The sequence below is a fragment of the Lissotriton vulgaris genome, chromosome 6, assembly GCF_964263255.1.
Source record: "Lissotriton vulgaris chromosome 6, aLisVul1.2, whole genome shotgun sequence".
NCBI classification, from domain to species: domain Eukaryota; kingdom Metazoa; phylum Chordata; class Amphibia; order Caudata; family Salamandridae; genus Lissotriton; species Lissotriton vulgaris.
In genome coordinates, this window is record NC_141694.1 from 344,717,456 (window position 1) to 344,736,435 (window position 18,980).

The following is an 18,980-nucleotide window of genomic DNA, read 5'->3' on the forward strand; positions in this document are numbered from 1 at the left end:
TGATAAGAAATGTAGAAAACAAACTTTTATTCCAAGAGCTTCAAGATATGGCATATAGATATTTTCCACTGCAGCCAAGGAGTATTTGGCTGTCTGCAAAGAATAATCAGTATGTTTGCATGTAACATAAATGATAAACATTGTATTTTTAATATTTATGATCCTCCTTTTGATGATTTTTGGGCTTCTTATGGATGGGCATGAGCTAGATTGAAAGTTTTTTTTAGGGGAGTTGTGCTTGCTTAGTATTTCAAACCTGGCAACACCGCAGCATTTGACAAGCAGCAGCAAATAGGGAATGAAGACGGACATCTGGGCCCAGGAAGAAGGGACATGTACAGTAGGCAATTGGTATTTGGGTGTACAGTCCTTGGGACATTTGCAGGAGGCAAACTGCATAATGAGGCTTTTTGGGAAAGAAAATTAAAGCAGAGAACAGGAAAGTAATGCATCATGATGAATCACAGGAGAAGCTCATTTTGTTGCCTGTGAATAAACACACTTGTTTATAGTATTAACCGAGCACAGTGGTTTTCCGGAATAGATGCTTCTTGGTCCCATGTCATAACTGGCTCCTTCAGCCACACTGACATTTTGGTAAACTGCACAATGTATCATGGGAATGGTAGTTTTGACTCTTACATACCAAGGCGTGTTTTAAATGGGCAACATCCTGTCTCAAATGAAACCTAATTTCTGCCCTTGACAGTGCTGTCTAAGTAACCGAATGTTTTTTAAGCCCCAATAAAATATTAATCTGGGTGACAGGCATAAAGGCTGTACCTGACTAAAGCCATTGTAGAGGGGCTCTGGGGAAGGAAGTACTAGGACCAGTAGTAGCAGGTTGATGAAAAGTAGGAGGATAAGGGCCAGAAGGTGGACCCGCAAAAAGACCAGCGGCACAAGGGCCAGGACAAGAAAAAACAGGCTCTTGGAAGTCCAAATCTATGAGGATCAGGGTTACCAATGTCAGAAGGGACCAGGGACAAAACAGACGATAGGGAAAAGGACAAGGAAAAACAGGGACACCTGAACCACAATGAGAAGGATGAGGAAGGCCAAGTGGATGTGCAACAGAGGAATCTCAATCCAGTGGAAAAGGTCTAAAGGAACAGAAATACAGAGGATCGAAGAACTGTGAGGCCAAGGACCATTACATTGAGAGGGGCTAGAAGGGCTTGAGAGCGTCAACCTGAACCAGAGGAACGAGGGCAGCCACGGCCAGCAGTAGCAGATCCAGATAGAAAAACCAAAGAGTACCAGTACCAGAAGACAAACGGAAAGAGGAAAGAGAGACAGGAGGGCCGAGAGCACAGAGATTAGATCAAGGAGGACCAAGATGCCAGAGGTGATTGAACCAGTACCAGAAAGACCATGACCAGAAAGAACCTGGGCTAGCAGGACCTGGAGACACTGGATTGGAACAGCCAAGGAGCATATAAAGGACCAGAAAGTCCAGGCCCAGTGGCACAAAAGTCAGAAGGTCCATGAGGGTCAATTTCAGTGGGATCCTATACCACGGTTGTCATGTAGTTCCTATGGAAAATATACAGGATCTGCACGTTTATACAACATACACTGTCACTGTAGGATTGGTGTCAGACGAACTCTGATCACCCCCACCGGGTATGTTAGCCTTTCTGTATCAGCTAGCTCACAGTGCCACTATACTCTCCTCTTACCAAGGAGAGAATAGTTTCTGGCAACCTCAGAACGTGACAACCCTGATCCTTCAGGACAGTGTAAACAATGTACTACCTTTCGCTCAGTCACTCGTGCTTACTTAGTTTCAGTAAGATCTCAGAGAGATATACCAAATAAAACAAGATAGGCGTTTTCAATATTTATTTATTGAACATTTGTTATTCTGGTGTTGAAAAGATGTGCTCCAACAACTGTTAGGCAATATAGGATATAAATGATTAACAGTTCTATGAAAGTAAAAGGATGGTATAGTTCTACCACCTCACTAAAATCATGAATACATTCAAGTATATAAAACACAAGATAATAAAAGGTGCGTACTCCTACGATATCTCAATATCTAGATGAACCTAAATGTACCTAGTGTGGGTGTAGGTGTTAAGCCAAGAAATCCTCTAGGATCTAGTCAACCCCATTACCTTAAGTGAGACTGTGGGACCCCGTCTTGGTCTCGAGCTGGACACCCCTGCGAGGGATGTTTTCAGACCACTGCGAGCTGGAGTCTCTGCATGCAGGAACCTCAGTGTCTCTGCTCAGTTTGTTGTCCGGGAAGTCTCGCTCTCCTCTAACTATCTTAGCATGATGTGATGTATATATGCTCCTAGGTCTCCCCAGGGGCCTTACCTTGCTGTATGACTGTCGGGCTAAGGATGATATCAGGCCTGAGCTTTGTACATAGATTGTATACAGGAGATGGTAGTCCTGCTGTGCTTCCAAGAACCCTCATGCATAATGTATGAGATTTCAAACTAGGGAAAACCCACATACCGAATGTATGTAATATCTAGGTAAAAGGTCAGTCCCTGTAAACCGTAACACGTGTAATGTAGAGAGAAAGTATAGGTGAAGGGTAACAAGTTTACCGAGACCTATATTATAGAACCTATATGGAATCTAACAGGGTGACAAGGACTACGCGAACCATGACCTGCAATATGGAAACAAGGAGGAACAGAGCCAGAGGATTGAGGATGACTCGACCAGGAGGACCAGTACTAGTAGAACCAGGATAGAGGGGTCCAGGGTCAGGGTGACAAGCAAATGCAGAATAGGTAAACCAGGAGACCAGGAGGACTAGGATGGACACGAGAAAAGGGGGAATGGGAGAGCCAAGGAAAACAAGCCCGGTGGGATCAGCACCAGAAGACCTGATACATGAGGACCAGTTAAAGGAGTACAGAACTATATAAACCAACAAAACAAGGAGCAGAAAAATTAGGAACAAGCAAACCAGGGGAATGAGTAAAACAGGGTAGCAGGACCAGGATGCCCGATGAATGAGAATTAGGGTGAGGGTGTGTGAAAAGGACTAGGACTGGGAACCTGCGAAACATTGGGCCTGAGACTAGGTACAAGAGCACATGGAAATGATGACCGGACAGACCATGACGTACAGGGTAAATAACCTCTAACACTTGCATGCAGAACGATGAGGACAAGGAGCAGAAGGATTAGAATCAGGAGGATGAGGATGAAGATCAGCTTGAAGGGCACTACGAAGATCAGGATCTGGATGCAATGGCCAGCAGTACAAGGACACAGGATGATAGGGGCAGTGACTAGGAAGATCATGTGGAACAGTACCAAGGGCACCCAGAAGACCAGAGTCTGGAGGACTGGGTGAAGTAAAATGATCATGATCAGGTGAACTGGAAACAGGGCTAGGAGGGCTACAAGTGTTAAGACCTAAGGGACTACAGCTCAGATTGCCAAGCAGGACAGATTAAGGGGAATAAACAGTGGTGGCCATGAGGACAAGGATAAGCCAAGGCCAGCACACCAGAGGCCAGATGGAGATGGAACTGGGGTAACAGGGCTAGGATGTTCAGGGTGAGAATATTAGGGACAAGGTATCCTGAGCCAGTTGGACCAGAAAGGAACAGAACAAGATGAGCTGAGACTGGGGCAACCAAAAAAGGTCATAATGGCCAAAAGGCAAGGTTTATGATAGCAAGCAAAATAGAACAAGATGAAAAAAGACAACCAGGACCTAAGAGACCAAGCCTAGGTTGATTAGTTTGCCAGGGTCATGAGAACTAAGCCCAGTAGAAACCAAACTATAAGGACCAGGACAAACAGGATCAGGACAAATAGTCAAAAATACTCAAGAAAGACAAGTACTGTTAAAAATAATAACAGAGCAACCATGGCCAGGGATGCCAGGGAGGTGAGGCTAGGGATAGGCAACCGGAACCAAAAGTAAATGTTCTAAAAGGACCACGAAACAAAGGACCTGGGGAACCAGGAAGATAAGGGAAAAGAGATTAATGAGCTTCAGTACCAGGACCAGGAGGACCAAAGTAAGTAGAATCAGGACTCGGACATCAGGACCAGTGTTAGAACTGGTGTACACCTTTGACCAAATAGTGACCCTTGCTTCTAAGTCAGGAAAAGGGGATTATTACACTACTGCATAACCCCTTCTCACCCACTTGGTAGCTTGGCACGAGCAGGCAGGCTTTTCTCAGCGGCAGTGTGCTAAGCATTTGTGAACACATACAGTAATACAGTGAAAAAACTACAGATGGACACTGCATAGGTTTTATAAAAATAAGTATTCTTTATATAGACTTATCACAAGACCACAAATGACAAACATCCACAATACTGTACTCAATAATAATTATTCAAGATGGTAGAAATAGTTCAAAAATATGCTATTCACTTAAAATCAGTCTTTAGCAACAGATAACCCCTACGGGAGTTATCACGACATCAAGGTCAAAAGAAATCCCAAAGTACGGTGCCGACCGCAAGGTGCGCAGCGTCAGGCCCGAAGTCAAAACAGACCCACAAAGAACAGTGCCTTCTGAAAAGTGAAATCAAAGACAGCTCACAGCGTCGGGAAGATGCGGCATCGGCGTGTTGCAGCATCGATTCCTTGCTTCGGGGGAGATGATGCGTTGAGAGTTGAGACCCAGATGCTTACGGAGGCAGGGGAGGGGTCAGTTCCTGACCGTAGAGGAGGTGATGTCACAATGGTGCCAAAATCATGGTTCCGTACGATGTCACATTGTCGATGGATTCGTGACCACCCACGTCGACGATTGGCTCCATTATGATGTCAGCTTCAGAGTCGATGCGGCGCAGCAGGCGTTGGGCCAATGTTACAAGTAGGAGCAGCACTCACGGCTATGGCAGGCTTACGATGTTGTTTGCTGGTGTCGATGTTGCACGGCGGCCGGCAGCGGGTCTACGTTGCAAGTCAGAGCAGCGCTAACAGCTTCAATGCAGATGACGGCGTCGCTCGCAGGCGTCGGTGTTGCAGAATTCCTTCTGTAGCAGCTAGAACAGCAAGTTCCAGATGCAGGCAAACAGAAGGGGTGAAGTCTGGTATACCTGGGACTTCGATCAGGAGGCAAGTACAAATCAAGCGCTTGGAGTAATATTCTGCAAGATGATGAAAGTTCTTTCAAAATTCCTTCTCCACTCCTCGGCACTGAAGACACCACTGTAGGCCAAACCAGCTACACAGCACACTGACAGGGGGCAGTCCAACTCCTACAGCTTCCTTGGTTCTTCTTCTTGGCAGAGGTTTGTCTTGTTGCTCCAGATGTGATCTAAAGTCTTGGGGTCTGGGTCCCAATATTTATACTAGCAAATCCTTTGTCCTCTGAATGCAGAGGGTCCTGTGCCCATTCCAAACCAGTTCTGTAAAGTCCTGGAGCACTTTGTTTGCAAGTGTGGGCCAGGCACATCAGACGCAGCACCGGAAGCGGTGCCAGCATTGAGGAAGGCAGGCACAGCCCTTTTCAGGTCCCTTGTGCAACTCCTCCCATCCATCTGCATGAAGGGAGCTCTATTCAGCCTTGTCTTGACTCCCCATGCCTCCTGGAATTCCCCAACCTCTGTCACTCAAACTCCAGACAAGGAATACAACCTAGCAGAGGCAGGCTTGGAGTTGGGCAAGAACATACCTGCTTTCTAAAAGTGATATTTTCAAACACAGAATGTTAAAACCAACTTCCCTACAAGATGTATTTTACCATTCTGAGTTATGGCATACTAAATTTGAATTTTTACCATGTTCCCTGGGCCAGTTAGGAGAATAAGATGTTATAATCAAACTGCCCATTGTGGCCTATGGGGAAAAGATAGCCTTGCAATGGTGATAAACGAAAATGGCTGTAATTCACTATTAGGACATGCCACACTCAACAGGGCATATCCTACTGTATACTTACAATGCACCCTGCCCTTGGGCCTACCTTAGGGGTGTCTGCTATGAAGAAAAGGAAAGGTTTAGGGACTGGCAAGTGGGTGCACTTACCAAGTCAACATGGCAATACTGGACTGCACATAGGCTCTGCAATATCGGGCCTGAGACACACTTTACAAGCTGCTTCTGTGGGTCTCAAAACCAGTGCTGCAAGCCCACCTGCAGCATTTGATTTACAAGCCCTGTGCACACATGGGGCACTGTACTAGGGTCTGACAAGTAAATCAAATAACCCAATCATGGCGTCACTAATCAAGACATTAATTTACCATAGGGAGCACTTGCACTGTGGCATTGAATAGCAGTGGCACAGTTTCCAAAGCATCTAACCAGCAACACAGATCAAAAACAGAGGAGGCAATCAGTAAAAAATGGAAGGGAGACTCACACCAATGATACCAGGTCTAACAACCAGGATTATCACAGCCTGGAGATCCAGGGCTAGGAATAGGATGGCCAGGAAGATGAGCAACACCAATGCCAGGTCCATGAGAGCCTGATAACGTAATGCCATGATGAGCTTGAGTAGAAGCAAGAGGCGTAGGAAGACCAGAGAAAGAAGGATTAGGACCAGATCCAGGAAGACCAGATTGAGGCCAATATGACCGAGGGCCCTGAATAAGGACGTAAAATGAGTAGATCAATACCAAGAATACCACGAGGATCAAAGCAAGGAGGATTAGAAGCATTAGCACCTAGAAGACCAGAAACAGGCATGGGAGTGCCAGGATGGCCAAAACTATAGAACCAGGTCTCAGAGTACAAAGTGGCAATTGGGGATAGCAGAGCTACAGTGAGGGAGATCAGGCAGATCAGAATACCCAGAGCCAGCAAAAGTAAGGGGACTGGACCTGAACAAACATGACAAGGTTCTGAAGGACCCAAACAAAGGGGACCAAGACCAAGAGGGCCTAGACCATTGAGTGTAGTGAGGACCATGAGGACAAGACTCGGGGTCAGGATGACAAAGATGGACCAAACCAGGAAGACAAGGGCTAAAAGGACAAGGTGTAAGAGGGCAGGACACATGAGGTCAGGTAGACCAAGGGACCATCAGTACCAGGAACTGATGTATTAGGAATCAGATGAGAGCAGGGTAAGAAGGATCAGAAAAACCCGGTCAAAAGGACAAGGTTCATGAGGATCAGGAAAGAAAAGGAAGAGCTAGGATGAGAGGATCTAAAAGGATGATTAGAAGGACCAGAACCAAGATGATTAGACATACAAAACCCCAAACAAGGAGGACCAGAAACTATTGCATCAAGTCTTATGGGCACAAAACCAAAAAGTGAAAACAGATTTTGAAGACTAGGAATGCAAAGACCATTTCTAGGTAAACCAGACTGAGAGCAAGGAGGACAAGGGAACAGGCCCTGAAGGATTAGAGGAGATGGCAAGGCAACCAGAGGCAGAAGGGCAAAAGCTAAGAGGACCACTGCAAGAGGACCAATGGGACAACAGCAAGGGGAAAAAGAAGCTCATGTGACAGAGGTCCAAGGGTATCAAAACCTGCCATAACAGGACAAGCAAGGCCAGGGTGAGGAGGAAAGGGAGGACCCCAACAACAAAGCCAGGATGACGGGAGTCATGATGTCTAAGCTGAGTGGCTAAAAGCAGGATGACCTTAACAAGGAGGATCAGGACAGAGTTGGCAAGTTAGTCCAGGATGACAATGAGTAGGAGGACCAGGGCAAAGAGCATCATGACTTATTGGAGGAGGACACAGAGAACTACTCATATCAGGAGCAGGTGTACTAGGGCCATTATGAACAAGGAACGTAAGAAAAAGGATTGAGTGTACTACAATGCTCGGAATAAGCAAGACCATAAACAGGGCTAAAGGACCAGATCGGTCTGAACCAAGGGAACCAGGACCTGACATTGCCTGTGGAGCCGGAAGACTAGGAATTAGGGTATTAGGACCAGAATGGTAAGGATCAGGGAAAACGGGAAAACTAGAGCCATGAATAATAATAATAATAATAAGGGAGCTTGTAAGGTGCCTAGTTACGCCAGATGGCGTGCCCCGCGCTATAGTGAGTAGCCGAGCGAGACCCCCCCAACCCTGCAGATAGCAGCGTGCTCCCCTATTTTCGGAACAGGTACGTTTTGAGCTCTGATCTAAAACTGCTCTCCGATGGCTCCAGCCGGAGCTCAACGGGAAGCTCGTTCCAATTTCTGGTCGCCAGAAGCCTGAAAGACCTTCCACCCATCCAATCCCTCTTCACTCTTGGGAAGAGTACCAGACCCACTCCACTAGATCTAAGAGACCGTGCTGGCTTATATAGGGTAATGAGGCTTAGGAGATCTCTGGGGCCCCTGCCTTGGACAATGCGGTGGCATATACAGAGCCCTTTAGAAATAATTATCTTCCTGACAGGAAGCCAGTGAAGAGTGTCCAATGCTTTTTTAGAATCAGTCCGCCTCGGCCGTCTTAGCACAAACTGTGCAGCAGCATTTTGCATCACCTGGAGCCGGTTCAGACTTTTAGCCGTGGCACCCATATATAAAATGTTGCCATAATCCAGGCGTGACATAACAAGTGCGTGCACTAGCGTCTTCCTGGTCTCAATCTGGAGGAGATCTATGGTTTTTCACAGGCTTTTCAGGACACCAAAACACGTCCCCACCACAGGTCTAATCTGGGATTCAAAAGTTAAGTTGGAGTCTACCCATACACCCATGCTCTTTGCCTCGGGAATTGTTGTCGGAGCAGGACCCAAATCCGATGGCCACCATACCGATGACCAAATAGATGGGCCCCCACCCACCACAATCACCTCCGTCTTGCTGCCATTCAACCTCAGGCAGTTGTCCGCCATCCAAGTGGCAAGCTCCTGCATACATGCTCTGAAGTTGGATGCATCAACACTCGACGCCCGCAATAGCGAGATGACCAGCTGTGTGTCATCTGCGTATGACACAATCCTGACTCTAAAGCCCTCCACTAACCCAGCCACCGGGGATACATATAAGTTAAATAGGGTAGGGGTAAAGGCAGAACCCTGTGGCACTCCCTGGTCCAGATAAACAGAATCAGAGTAATGTGAACCTTGCCTGACTTGGAAGCGGCGTCCCATCAAAAATTATTGTATCCACTTGAGAGCAGAACCTGAGACACCACCTCTATTCAGACACTGTACTAGCAAGGTGAAATATGCCACAGTGGCATTTCGGGCTGGACTGTTCCCATGAGGCACAGGGTCAGACTGATTTGCATATAGCCATGTCTGAACTGGGGTGGCAGAGTGGGCTAAAGAACGGCGATGGATTAAACCCAGATCTTTTGACTGGGTGTGAGTGTTTGATTGGTTCAGATGCTCCGTCCATTACCACCCCCCTTTTGTACCGCTTTTGGCCGCCATAAGTGTGGCAGGGTATGCTCAGACTTGAGTACCTTGCTCACTTTGACACTGGTTTCAAGCAAGCCGGGCTGAAGACGGCTGGAATGCCAGTAACCGGTCCTTTGGAAGCTTGTTTCCGGTCCAGGGAAGGCATGGCTTGGCAGTTCGGGCTGGACTGTTCCCATGAGGCACAGGGTCAGACTGATTTGCATATAGCCATGTCTGAACTGGGGTGGCAGAGGGGGCTAAAGAACGGTGATGGATTAAACCCAGATCTTTTGACTGGGTGTGAGTATTTGATTGGTTCAGATGCTCCGTCCATTACCACCCCCTTTTGTACCGCTTTTGGCCACCATAAGTGTGGCAGGGCATGCTCAGACTTGAGTCCCTTGCTCACTTTGCCACTGGATTCAAGCAAGCCGGGCTGAAGACGGCTGGAATGCCAGAAACCGGTCCTCGGAAGCTTGTTTCCAGTCCAGGGAAGGCATATTGGCAGTTCGGGCTGGAATGTTCCCATGAGGCACAGGGTCAGACTGATTTGCATATAGCCATGTCTTAACTGGGGTGGCAGAGTGGGCTAAAGAACAGTGATGGATTAAACACAGATCTTTTGACTGGGTGTGAGTGTTTGATTGGTTCAGATGCTCCGTCCAATACCACCCCCTTCTGTACCGCTTTTGGCCGCCATAAGTGTGGCAGGGTATGCTCAGACGTGAATCCCTTGCTCACTTTGCCACTTGATTCAAGCAAGCCGGGCTGAAGACGGCTGGAATGCCAGAAACCGGTCCTCGGAAGCTTGTTTACGGTCCAGGGAAGGCATGGCTTGGCAGTTCGGGCTGGACTGTTCCCATGAGGCACAGGGTCAGACTGATTTGCATATAGCCATGTCTGAACTGGGGTGGCAGAGTGGGGTAAAGAACGGTGATGGATTAAACCTATATCTTTTGACTGGGTGTGAGTGTTTGATTGGTTCAGATGCTCCGTCCATTACCACCCCCTTTTGTACCACTTTTGGCCGCCATAAGTGTAGCAGGGTATGCTCAGATGTGAGTCCCATGCTCACTTTGCCACTGGATTCAAGCAAGCTGGGCTGAAGACGGCTGGAATGCCAGAAACCGGTCCTCGGAAGCTTGCTTCCAGTCCAGGGAAGATATGGCTTGGCAGTTCGGGCTGGACTGTTCCCATGAGGCACAGGGTCAGACTGATTTGCATATAGCCATGTCTGAGCTGGGGTGGCAGAGTGGGCTAAAGAACGGTGATGGATTAAAGCTAGATCTTTTGACTGGGTGTGAGTGTTTGATTGGTTCAGATGCTCCGCCCATTACCACCCCCTTTTGTACCACAGTGTCAAAGGCGGCGCTCAGATCTAAGAGAATGAGCGCCATTGTCTGACCCTCATCTGTTCCCTACCTAATAGTCTCCATGGCCATAAGCAAGGCTGACTCATTGGAATGTAATGACCGAAAGCCAAATTGAGTGACCATGAAGACCAATTGGACCAGACCAAGACCAAAATGACCAGGCCGAGCCCAAGAACACTTAGTAAGGAGGACTAGGACAAGAAGATGCATTACCAGGTGGACCACAAGAACCAGGGCAAGGAGAATGAAGATGATCTAAAATATAAAGAGCAGGAATGCCAGCCCTAGAAGAACCAGGACTACAGGGCTAGGAGACAATGATAATGATCTTTATTGTTTAGTTAATAAAACAATAACAATTGTTTTCTGCATATATCGACTTTCATTAAAAACAGACATTATAATTATTTCATCAACTCAATATGTCACAATATAATATCACACTGTTATAAAACAAGAATATTCAATTGTCATTATTCTCTAAAACCCTACAAACTGGTGTCTAAAATATGTAAAACTATTGATTTGTTTGGGAAAAACATGTGAAAACCATCAGATAACAGGTGCCAAACTTATTAGTTTCATTTATGGTAGGAATTATTTATAAATTAAATGTTGGGGTCCTTAGTCTTTTGTATTACTGCACAGTCATTGGGCCTTTGTGGGTTGTGAATTTTTCCTGCTTGAAGTGTGAGGCAATAGGTTCAGTCCTTAAGATGATGATCAGGCGGTCTGGTTATGGCAGGTGTTGTTTCTTCATTAGATAGACCATCACTTGGTGGCTTAGACTTCACAGCCTGTTCATCTGTGGGTCAGATGGATCAAGCCACGTAATAATAGCGCACCTGCAGGATCGTTTTCCTCTAATCCCGAAGGCTTCCTATAGTAAAGTGACTCGCGCTGGATAAAGTTTCTGACAGATGCATATCAGGTAGATAAGATCTTCCTTTTGACTATCACACAGGCGACACGTTTTTGAGCCAATGTTTTTCCACCTTGGAGCGTCTGATAGTAGGGGATAAATTTGAAAGTGTAGTGCCATTAGTTTTTTTTTAAGTGGACCTAAAAAGTTAGGTCTAAATAGGCTGCTGGTTTGAGGACTTTATAGTTGTTGAGTAAGGTCCAGGAATGAGATCTTTGGCTAAAAGTACTTTTGTCAAATAATAGAGAATGGAGTTTTGCAGCTTTGTTTAATGCTAACTTAAATGTTAAAAAGGACAGATTTCTGTTCCAAAGGTCCAAAGTGCAAGTGGATTTAAGTGTGTTGTACAAAAAGACAGTGTATGGTGATTTCTTTCAGTTCTCAAGTTCTTTCCACAATGCCTCCTTAAGGCTAGAGTTCTCCATTTTTTGTTTTCTGCGATACCAAACTGTTATTGATCAGTAGAGTTGGCCCAGTGTTTAGTTAATTAGGCCAAATTTCAGGCACATTTGAGCTGGCGAAGCAGTTTGAGGGAGTTGAAAGACCTTTTTTATAAATAGTAGTTGTTAAGTTTTTAAGAAGAGTTGAGTCTTTTCTGTAAAAGGCGGCATTCGCATATGGTAGATTTGGGAATGTTTTGGCCGTCATTACCAAAGTCAGTGGTCTGAATGATGGGTTCTCGAGTTTTTTTGACAGTGATTTACAAGCAAAAGTTAGTGCTCTTGCCCGTTGAGCCACATAATGCTTCTTTTTCCGATGAGTCAGTTTATTGTCAATGTAATTTCCCAGATAATTCTAGCTAGACACATTTTCCAAGGATTTTCATTCTAGCCAGATGTTATACAGATGAGCTGCCCGATTACTAATAAGCATGGTTTTTCTTTTTGTTGTGTTAAGTTCTAGATTGATTGCTGTTAGAAATTCCGCAAGTTCAGTTATTAGTCTGGTTAGGCCAATCTTGGTTAAGCTGAAAAGAATATCATCGGCATAAGCAAGGTGCAATAGGGCTAAGATACCAAGATGTGGGGAATGAGAATTAGTTGTATTAAGTTTTACTGACAGATCAGATATAAAAAGGTTAAATAGGTGTGGGGCCAAAACACATACCTGCTTCAGGCCTTTATTTGAGTATATTTTTCTTGAGACTCTTGATCCATCCTCGAGTTTCACTCTTACCCATGTATCAGTATAAAATAACATTAGTCCTTTTAGAATTTTTTCTGGAATGTTCCATTCTCGCAGTTTGGTCCTCAGAAGATTCCGGTCTACAATGTCAAACACAGCTTTTAGGTCAATAAAATAGCGATGCAAATTCTGTTTATTTCCTTGCATTTGTCTGCTGTAAGGGAGATGGATACAATGTTAGATATAGTTCCTATCCCTTTTCTAAAGCTTGTTTGAGTTGCAGGAATCAGATTGAGTTTGTTAGACCAATTAACCAGATCTATAGGGCTAGGTGGATAAGGACCCAGCAGACCAGCAGGATCAGGGTGAGGATGAGTAGTACCAGTATCAGAAGGTCCAGAATGGGCTAACACAATGATGAGCGAGCCAGGAGGAACTACAACCAGGGGCACCAGATTCAGGAAAACAATACCATCATGGCCAGAACTAGTTAGACAAGAACAAGGATGAGGACCAGGAGGTACCATCATGTCCAGATCTAGTTAGGCAAGAGCCAGGATGAGGACCAGGAGGAGCAAAATAGCCCACAGAAGAAGACCTTGGAACAGGTCAAGGAGGAGGACCAATGCCTAAAGGCACAGGAGTACATGGAAGAGAAGGAATAAGACCAGGAGCAAGAGAACAGCTATATGAGTCTAGGCCACATGTATAACTATATCCCTTTTGTAAATGGTTCTAATTCATGCTTCTTATGCTGCCAGCACTGAGAAACCCCCACCTCTTAATCCCAAGTATAGAACTGGTAAGTATTTGCTGAAAAAACAGAGCATTCAAAGTGAATTAACAGCAGGACTGTGACACTCTGACCTTTGTGTGATAGAAGACACTTTCTGATACTTGCACGGTAGTCTTCAGATGGATCTGAGGGGATAGGAATTCAAATTTGCAATGGCACTTTAAAGGTAGATAGGGAAAAATTAGTGTGGACTGTGAAAGATGACAGAAAGAGTTTGAGAACTGCAGAAGGCTGAAGTCAGGAACAATTGTTAACAGCTAGCAAGGAGTCATAGAGCTATGGCTATCAGAAAAGGGGAGCTCAGCATCTTAAAAGGGGCTGATGGAGTCTCTAGATAGACCACCCAGATACCCCACAAGGGTTGTTGGGTGACCCCCTGGATCTTTGTGCTGACATTCCATGTGTGTGCAGGTGGGAGTGTAGCAGGTGTCTATTAGTAAGACTGCTTGTGTGATGATAGTCCAACTGACTGGACTAGTGAAATACATTTTGCATGATGTGATGGAGAGTAGATACAGTTTCCCTACACAGTGGGTATGTATTGACTGCATCCCTTCGGAGGATGGAGACCCAGAACTGAAGTGAGGGAGAATGGAAACAATTCCACCCAAAGAAATTCTGTGAGGGCCTTTGTAGCAAAGATCTGATGATTACTTCTTCCTGAGTGACAACATGGGGTAGATGGTAGGAGTAAGGGGTGGGAAATAGGTTTCTCTTCTTAAACGTGTAAAAGTTTCTAAGCATGGCTGACATTTGTCTGTGCCTAATGACTGCTCAGGAAGGCTGAGATCTCATGCTTCATTGTGTCCTTGCTTTGTATACTTCTTCTTGGAACCAGCACTATTGCTACTTTTGTAAGAGCTATCACATAGTACTTAGGCTATGTCTGAGCTACCGCCAGAAAATGACAATTGAAAGAGAATCACCTCAAATCAGATCTGAAACCGTAGTATTGGATCCAAATCCAGTCTGAAAATGAGTATTAATGTAGAACTGTGAAATTATCAATGTTAAGGTTGTAAAAAGGGAGGTAAAAATATATCTCTGTTTTTCAGTGCCTTATTTCCTACAATATTAATAATAAAGCCAGTGAATACAAATATCTGTTTATTTCTTCTGTGTTTTTGATGCCTAAATGTCGTTCTCTGATTTACTAGTAAAATTCATTCAAATTCCAGAGACATTCAGTCAAATTAATTACAATCTCATTGCTTTGTTTGTGGCTTCTCCACAAATCCCATTCCTTTGTTTGTGGCTTCTCCACTGTCCCTACTCTACATTCTCTGTATAGTGGGAACCGTGGAAGGAAGGACTTTATACTGCCTACCCTATTAAAGTAAAACCTGACTGTAAGAGACAGGAAAACAAGTAATGGCCCTGTCACCCTGGGAGAAAACTCCCATCATATGGGAGCATAAGCTGTTTTGTTTTTCAAAAATAGTCTTCCGGTTTAGGAATTTGCTTATAAAAACAAATTTTTTTAAAGTATGCTGGCCACTCAAGATGTCTGATACTACTGTCCTTCAAATCTGTCATGAATAGACAGAGTTCAATAACAAAAGGAGCTTAGAGGGACTATTACGGGTATTAATGGGAAAAGCCCTCCACTCATCAAATGCAATCCAAAAGATTCCCAAAACCCGGGACTGGTGTTAGAAATTATCTAGCAGGCATGCGACTTTGATCCACCTAAATTCTCAGGAAGTAGAATTTGGGAAAAACACCCGGTATTATTTCTACATTAAAGTGTTTGTTGTCTCTAATGCCTTACCGTCCTGAAACAGACATTCTAGTCTTTCGTTTTCGCTAATTGTGGGGGGTTCATAAATTTTCAGCTCGGCGCAACCCAAAAAATGTCAGCCCTGTTTAGGACCATACACAGAACCACACATGTACCAAAATAATAAGTGAAAAAATGTGTGGCTGAGAGGAAGGCACCTCACGGGCGAACACCCTCGGGGCAATCTGGTCAGATATTTAACAGAGACTTGGCCCCTTTCTCATCATAGGCGGCCGTTCCTAATCCAGAATTTTGGTGAATAAGTGAGAGAAAGGAAAAGAGAGAAGGTGCAAATCAAGGAGATTGAGAGCGTGACTCCTTGGACAAACAAAACAGAGTGAAGGATAAAATCAACAACCACACCACGCGTACTACTTTTATTTATGAATCGGGTGTGCGAAGTTGAAATAAAAAGGAGGGTAGCTTAAAGTTGCATACCACTACCTGTGACCAACATGTTTCACTGCCCAGAAACCTTTATGGCAGATTCATCAGGGTCAATACTCTGTTACTGCACCCCCTTCCAACATCTTTTAGACAGGACTCGGCAGCTTGTGGTTGTTGATTTTATCCTTCACTCTGTTTTGTTTGTCCAAGGAGTCACGCTCTCAATCTCCTTGATTTGCACCTTCTCTCTTTTCCTTTCTCTCACTTATTCACCAAAATTCTGGAATAGGAACGGCCGCCTATGATGAGAAAGGGGCCAAGTCTCTGGTAAATATCTGACCAGATTGCCCCGAGGGTGTTCGCCCGTGAGGTGCCTTCCTCTCCGCCACACATTTTTTCACTTATTATTTTGGTACATGCGTGGTTCTGTGTATGGTCCTAAACAGGGCTGACATTTTTTGGGTTGCGCCGAGCTGAAAATTTATGAACCCCCCACAATTAGCGAAAACGAAAGACTAGAATGTCTGTTTCAGGACGGTAAGGCATTAGAGACAACAAACACCTTAATGTAGAAATAATACCGGGTGTTTTTCCCAAATTCTACTTCCTGAGAATTTAGGTGGATCAAAGTCGCATGCCTGCTAGATAATTTCTAACACCAGTCCCGGGTTTTGGGAATCTTTTGGATTGCATGAATAGACAGAGCCCGTCATGACAGCTATTCCTGTCAATGTAGAGAGTTGTCTATAGGGCCAGCATACAACTCTAATCATGATGGGTGGAAGTCCCTTAGGATGGCAGAGGTATTGTCCACTACTATCCTGGTAGAGTAAACTCTGTCCTCGAAACTCTAAATCAGGCCCATAGTTTTTCTTTCTTCTATCATGAGATAAAAATGAAGCCCCTCAATTATATTTTATGGTGAATACTAATTGACATCATAAGGCGCACTATTCAATTGTTTTTATTTTGATAAAATCACCATAAATATTAGATTGCTCTATGTCACTGAGATGAAACATTTCCAGATCTGGTTTTTGCCTTTACAAGTCGTTGTTTTCAGGTGTTTTAGTCTAATTTGTTTAATTGAACTGAGACAGAAGTAATAATTCCAGAATGTGCTGATTTGCTTAAAAAAAGGTGTTCTGATAAAAAAGAGCCTTTTTGTAATCCTATATCTGACCCTGGTGCATTCCCATAGCTTTGTGAGTAAGATAGAATACATAGCTTTGGAAGAGTAAGCAGCTTTAACCGGTCTGGCATTGATTCTTTATCATATTTGTCATTTGTCCCTCTCCATTACCATTAGTTAGGTCTGCCAATTAAATGTAAAGGGGTAGGCGCATTTGTTGAACGCAAGTCAGCTTCATGAAGACCTTCCCAAGTCGCTATGTCTTGAACTGGTACAGAACGGGAATATCGTCGCAAAAATATCGACTTACTTAAATATCGCTGCAAAAATATCTACAGGAAGAAATATCGATGACAAAAATATAGTCTGACCAGAATATCGACAGACAGGTAAGTAATATTGTTAACATTTATATAGTTGTAATAAATATTGTTTACAAAAACATAGTTTACAATAATATCGTTTTTTAAATAATTATAAGTAATGTAGTGTTTTTAATGAGTATTTGTAGATAAAGTAGTATATTTAGTAGTATTTTAATAGTTAATAATGTATTTTATGTTGAATTTAGTATTAATAGTTCCGTAGCGGGTTGTGGGTTTATAGGGGAGTATGGTGGGAAGTAATTTAAATATAATGAAATAATAGATTAATTAATGTTTTAAATGAATATAAATAGTGTCATAAATAATAGTTAATTAATTTCAATTAGTTAATTGATTTAATAATTATGTAATTAATTATGTTAATTTATTAATTATTTTAGGTGTGTGTACATGAATTTTTTAGGGAAAATGTAGTAAATTAATTACAATTTATTTGATTAATTATTTAATTAATGATTAAAAAAATAATAATAATTGTTATTTTATAAATGATTAAATACCTTTAGTAATTTTTACCCCTACGCTATCCAACGCTTTCCCTACTGTTGCACCCCCTGGAGTGGGAATAGTAATTTTTACCCCTACGCTATCCAACGCTTTCCCTACTGTTGCACCCCCTGGAGTGGGAATAGTAATTTTTACCCCTACGCTATCCAACGCTTTCCCTACTGCTGCACCCTCTGGGGTTGGAATAGTAATTTTTACCCCTACGCTATCCAACGCTTTCCTTACTGTTGCACCCTCTGGAGTGGGAATAGTAAATTCTACCCCTACGCTATCCAACGCTTTCCCTACTGTTGCACCCTCTGGAGTGGGAATAGTAATTTTTACCCCTACGCTATCCAACGCTTTCCCTACTGTTGCACCCTCTGGAGTGGGAATAGTAATTTTTACTCCTACGCTATCCAACGCTTTCCTTACTGTTGCACCCTCTAGAGTGGGAATAGTAAATTTTACCCCTACGCTATCCAACGCTTTCCCTACTGTTGCACCCTCTGGAGTGGGAATAGTAATTTTTACCCCTACGCTATCCAACGCTTTCCCTACTGTTGCACCCTCTGGAGTGGGAATAGTAATTTTTACTCCTACGCTATCAAATGTTTTAATTAGTAATATATTGTATATTTTAATTATATGTATGTATTATTTTTGTTATATAAAGTAATGTGTTAAATATATGTATATGTCCACATTTATTAAGTTTATAATTAAAAAGTGTAGTAAATTTGTTTTAAATAGTTAAAAACTAAAAGTAATGTAATGTATTTTGTTAATAGTACTTATATTTATTTATTATTTAATGTAATTTTAATTATTTTTAAAAGTTGATATTTTTTACATCTATATTAATTACAACGATATTTAGGAGTCGATATTTATGTACTTACCTGTTTAAGTATAGGGAGTCGATATTTATGTAAACGATATTTTTACAACTATATTTATGTCAGCTATATTTTTGTAATCGATATTTTAACACCCTACCCTTGAACTATTTTATTTTAGAGGTTTTATATAGTGCTGGCTGGACCCGGGGGCATCAGAGCGCTTTATATTTTGTGAGCCAGACGGTCAAAAAAACAGGGACCCTAAAGCATTACAGTATAGTATATACACAACATATAAGTCAACATATGGGGGACTTCAGGAAGATACATATGGGAAGACAAAAAACACCATAATGTGGAGAAAGTGATAATTATAATTACATAAGGCACAAGATTAAGAAGAGCGCTGGGAAAATAGGGCAGTCAGGAAAGGGAAGATAGTGGTCAGTTAGGTTGATAAGGAAAGGGAGGGCAGGGCAGTAAGTGGAGGGGGTTG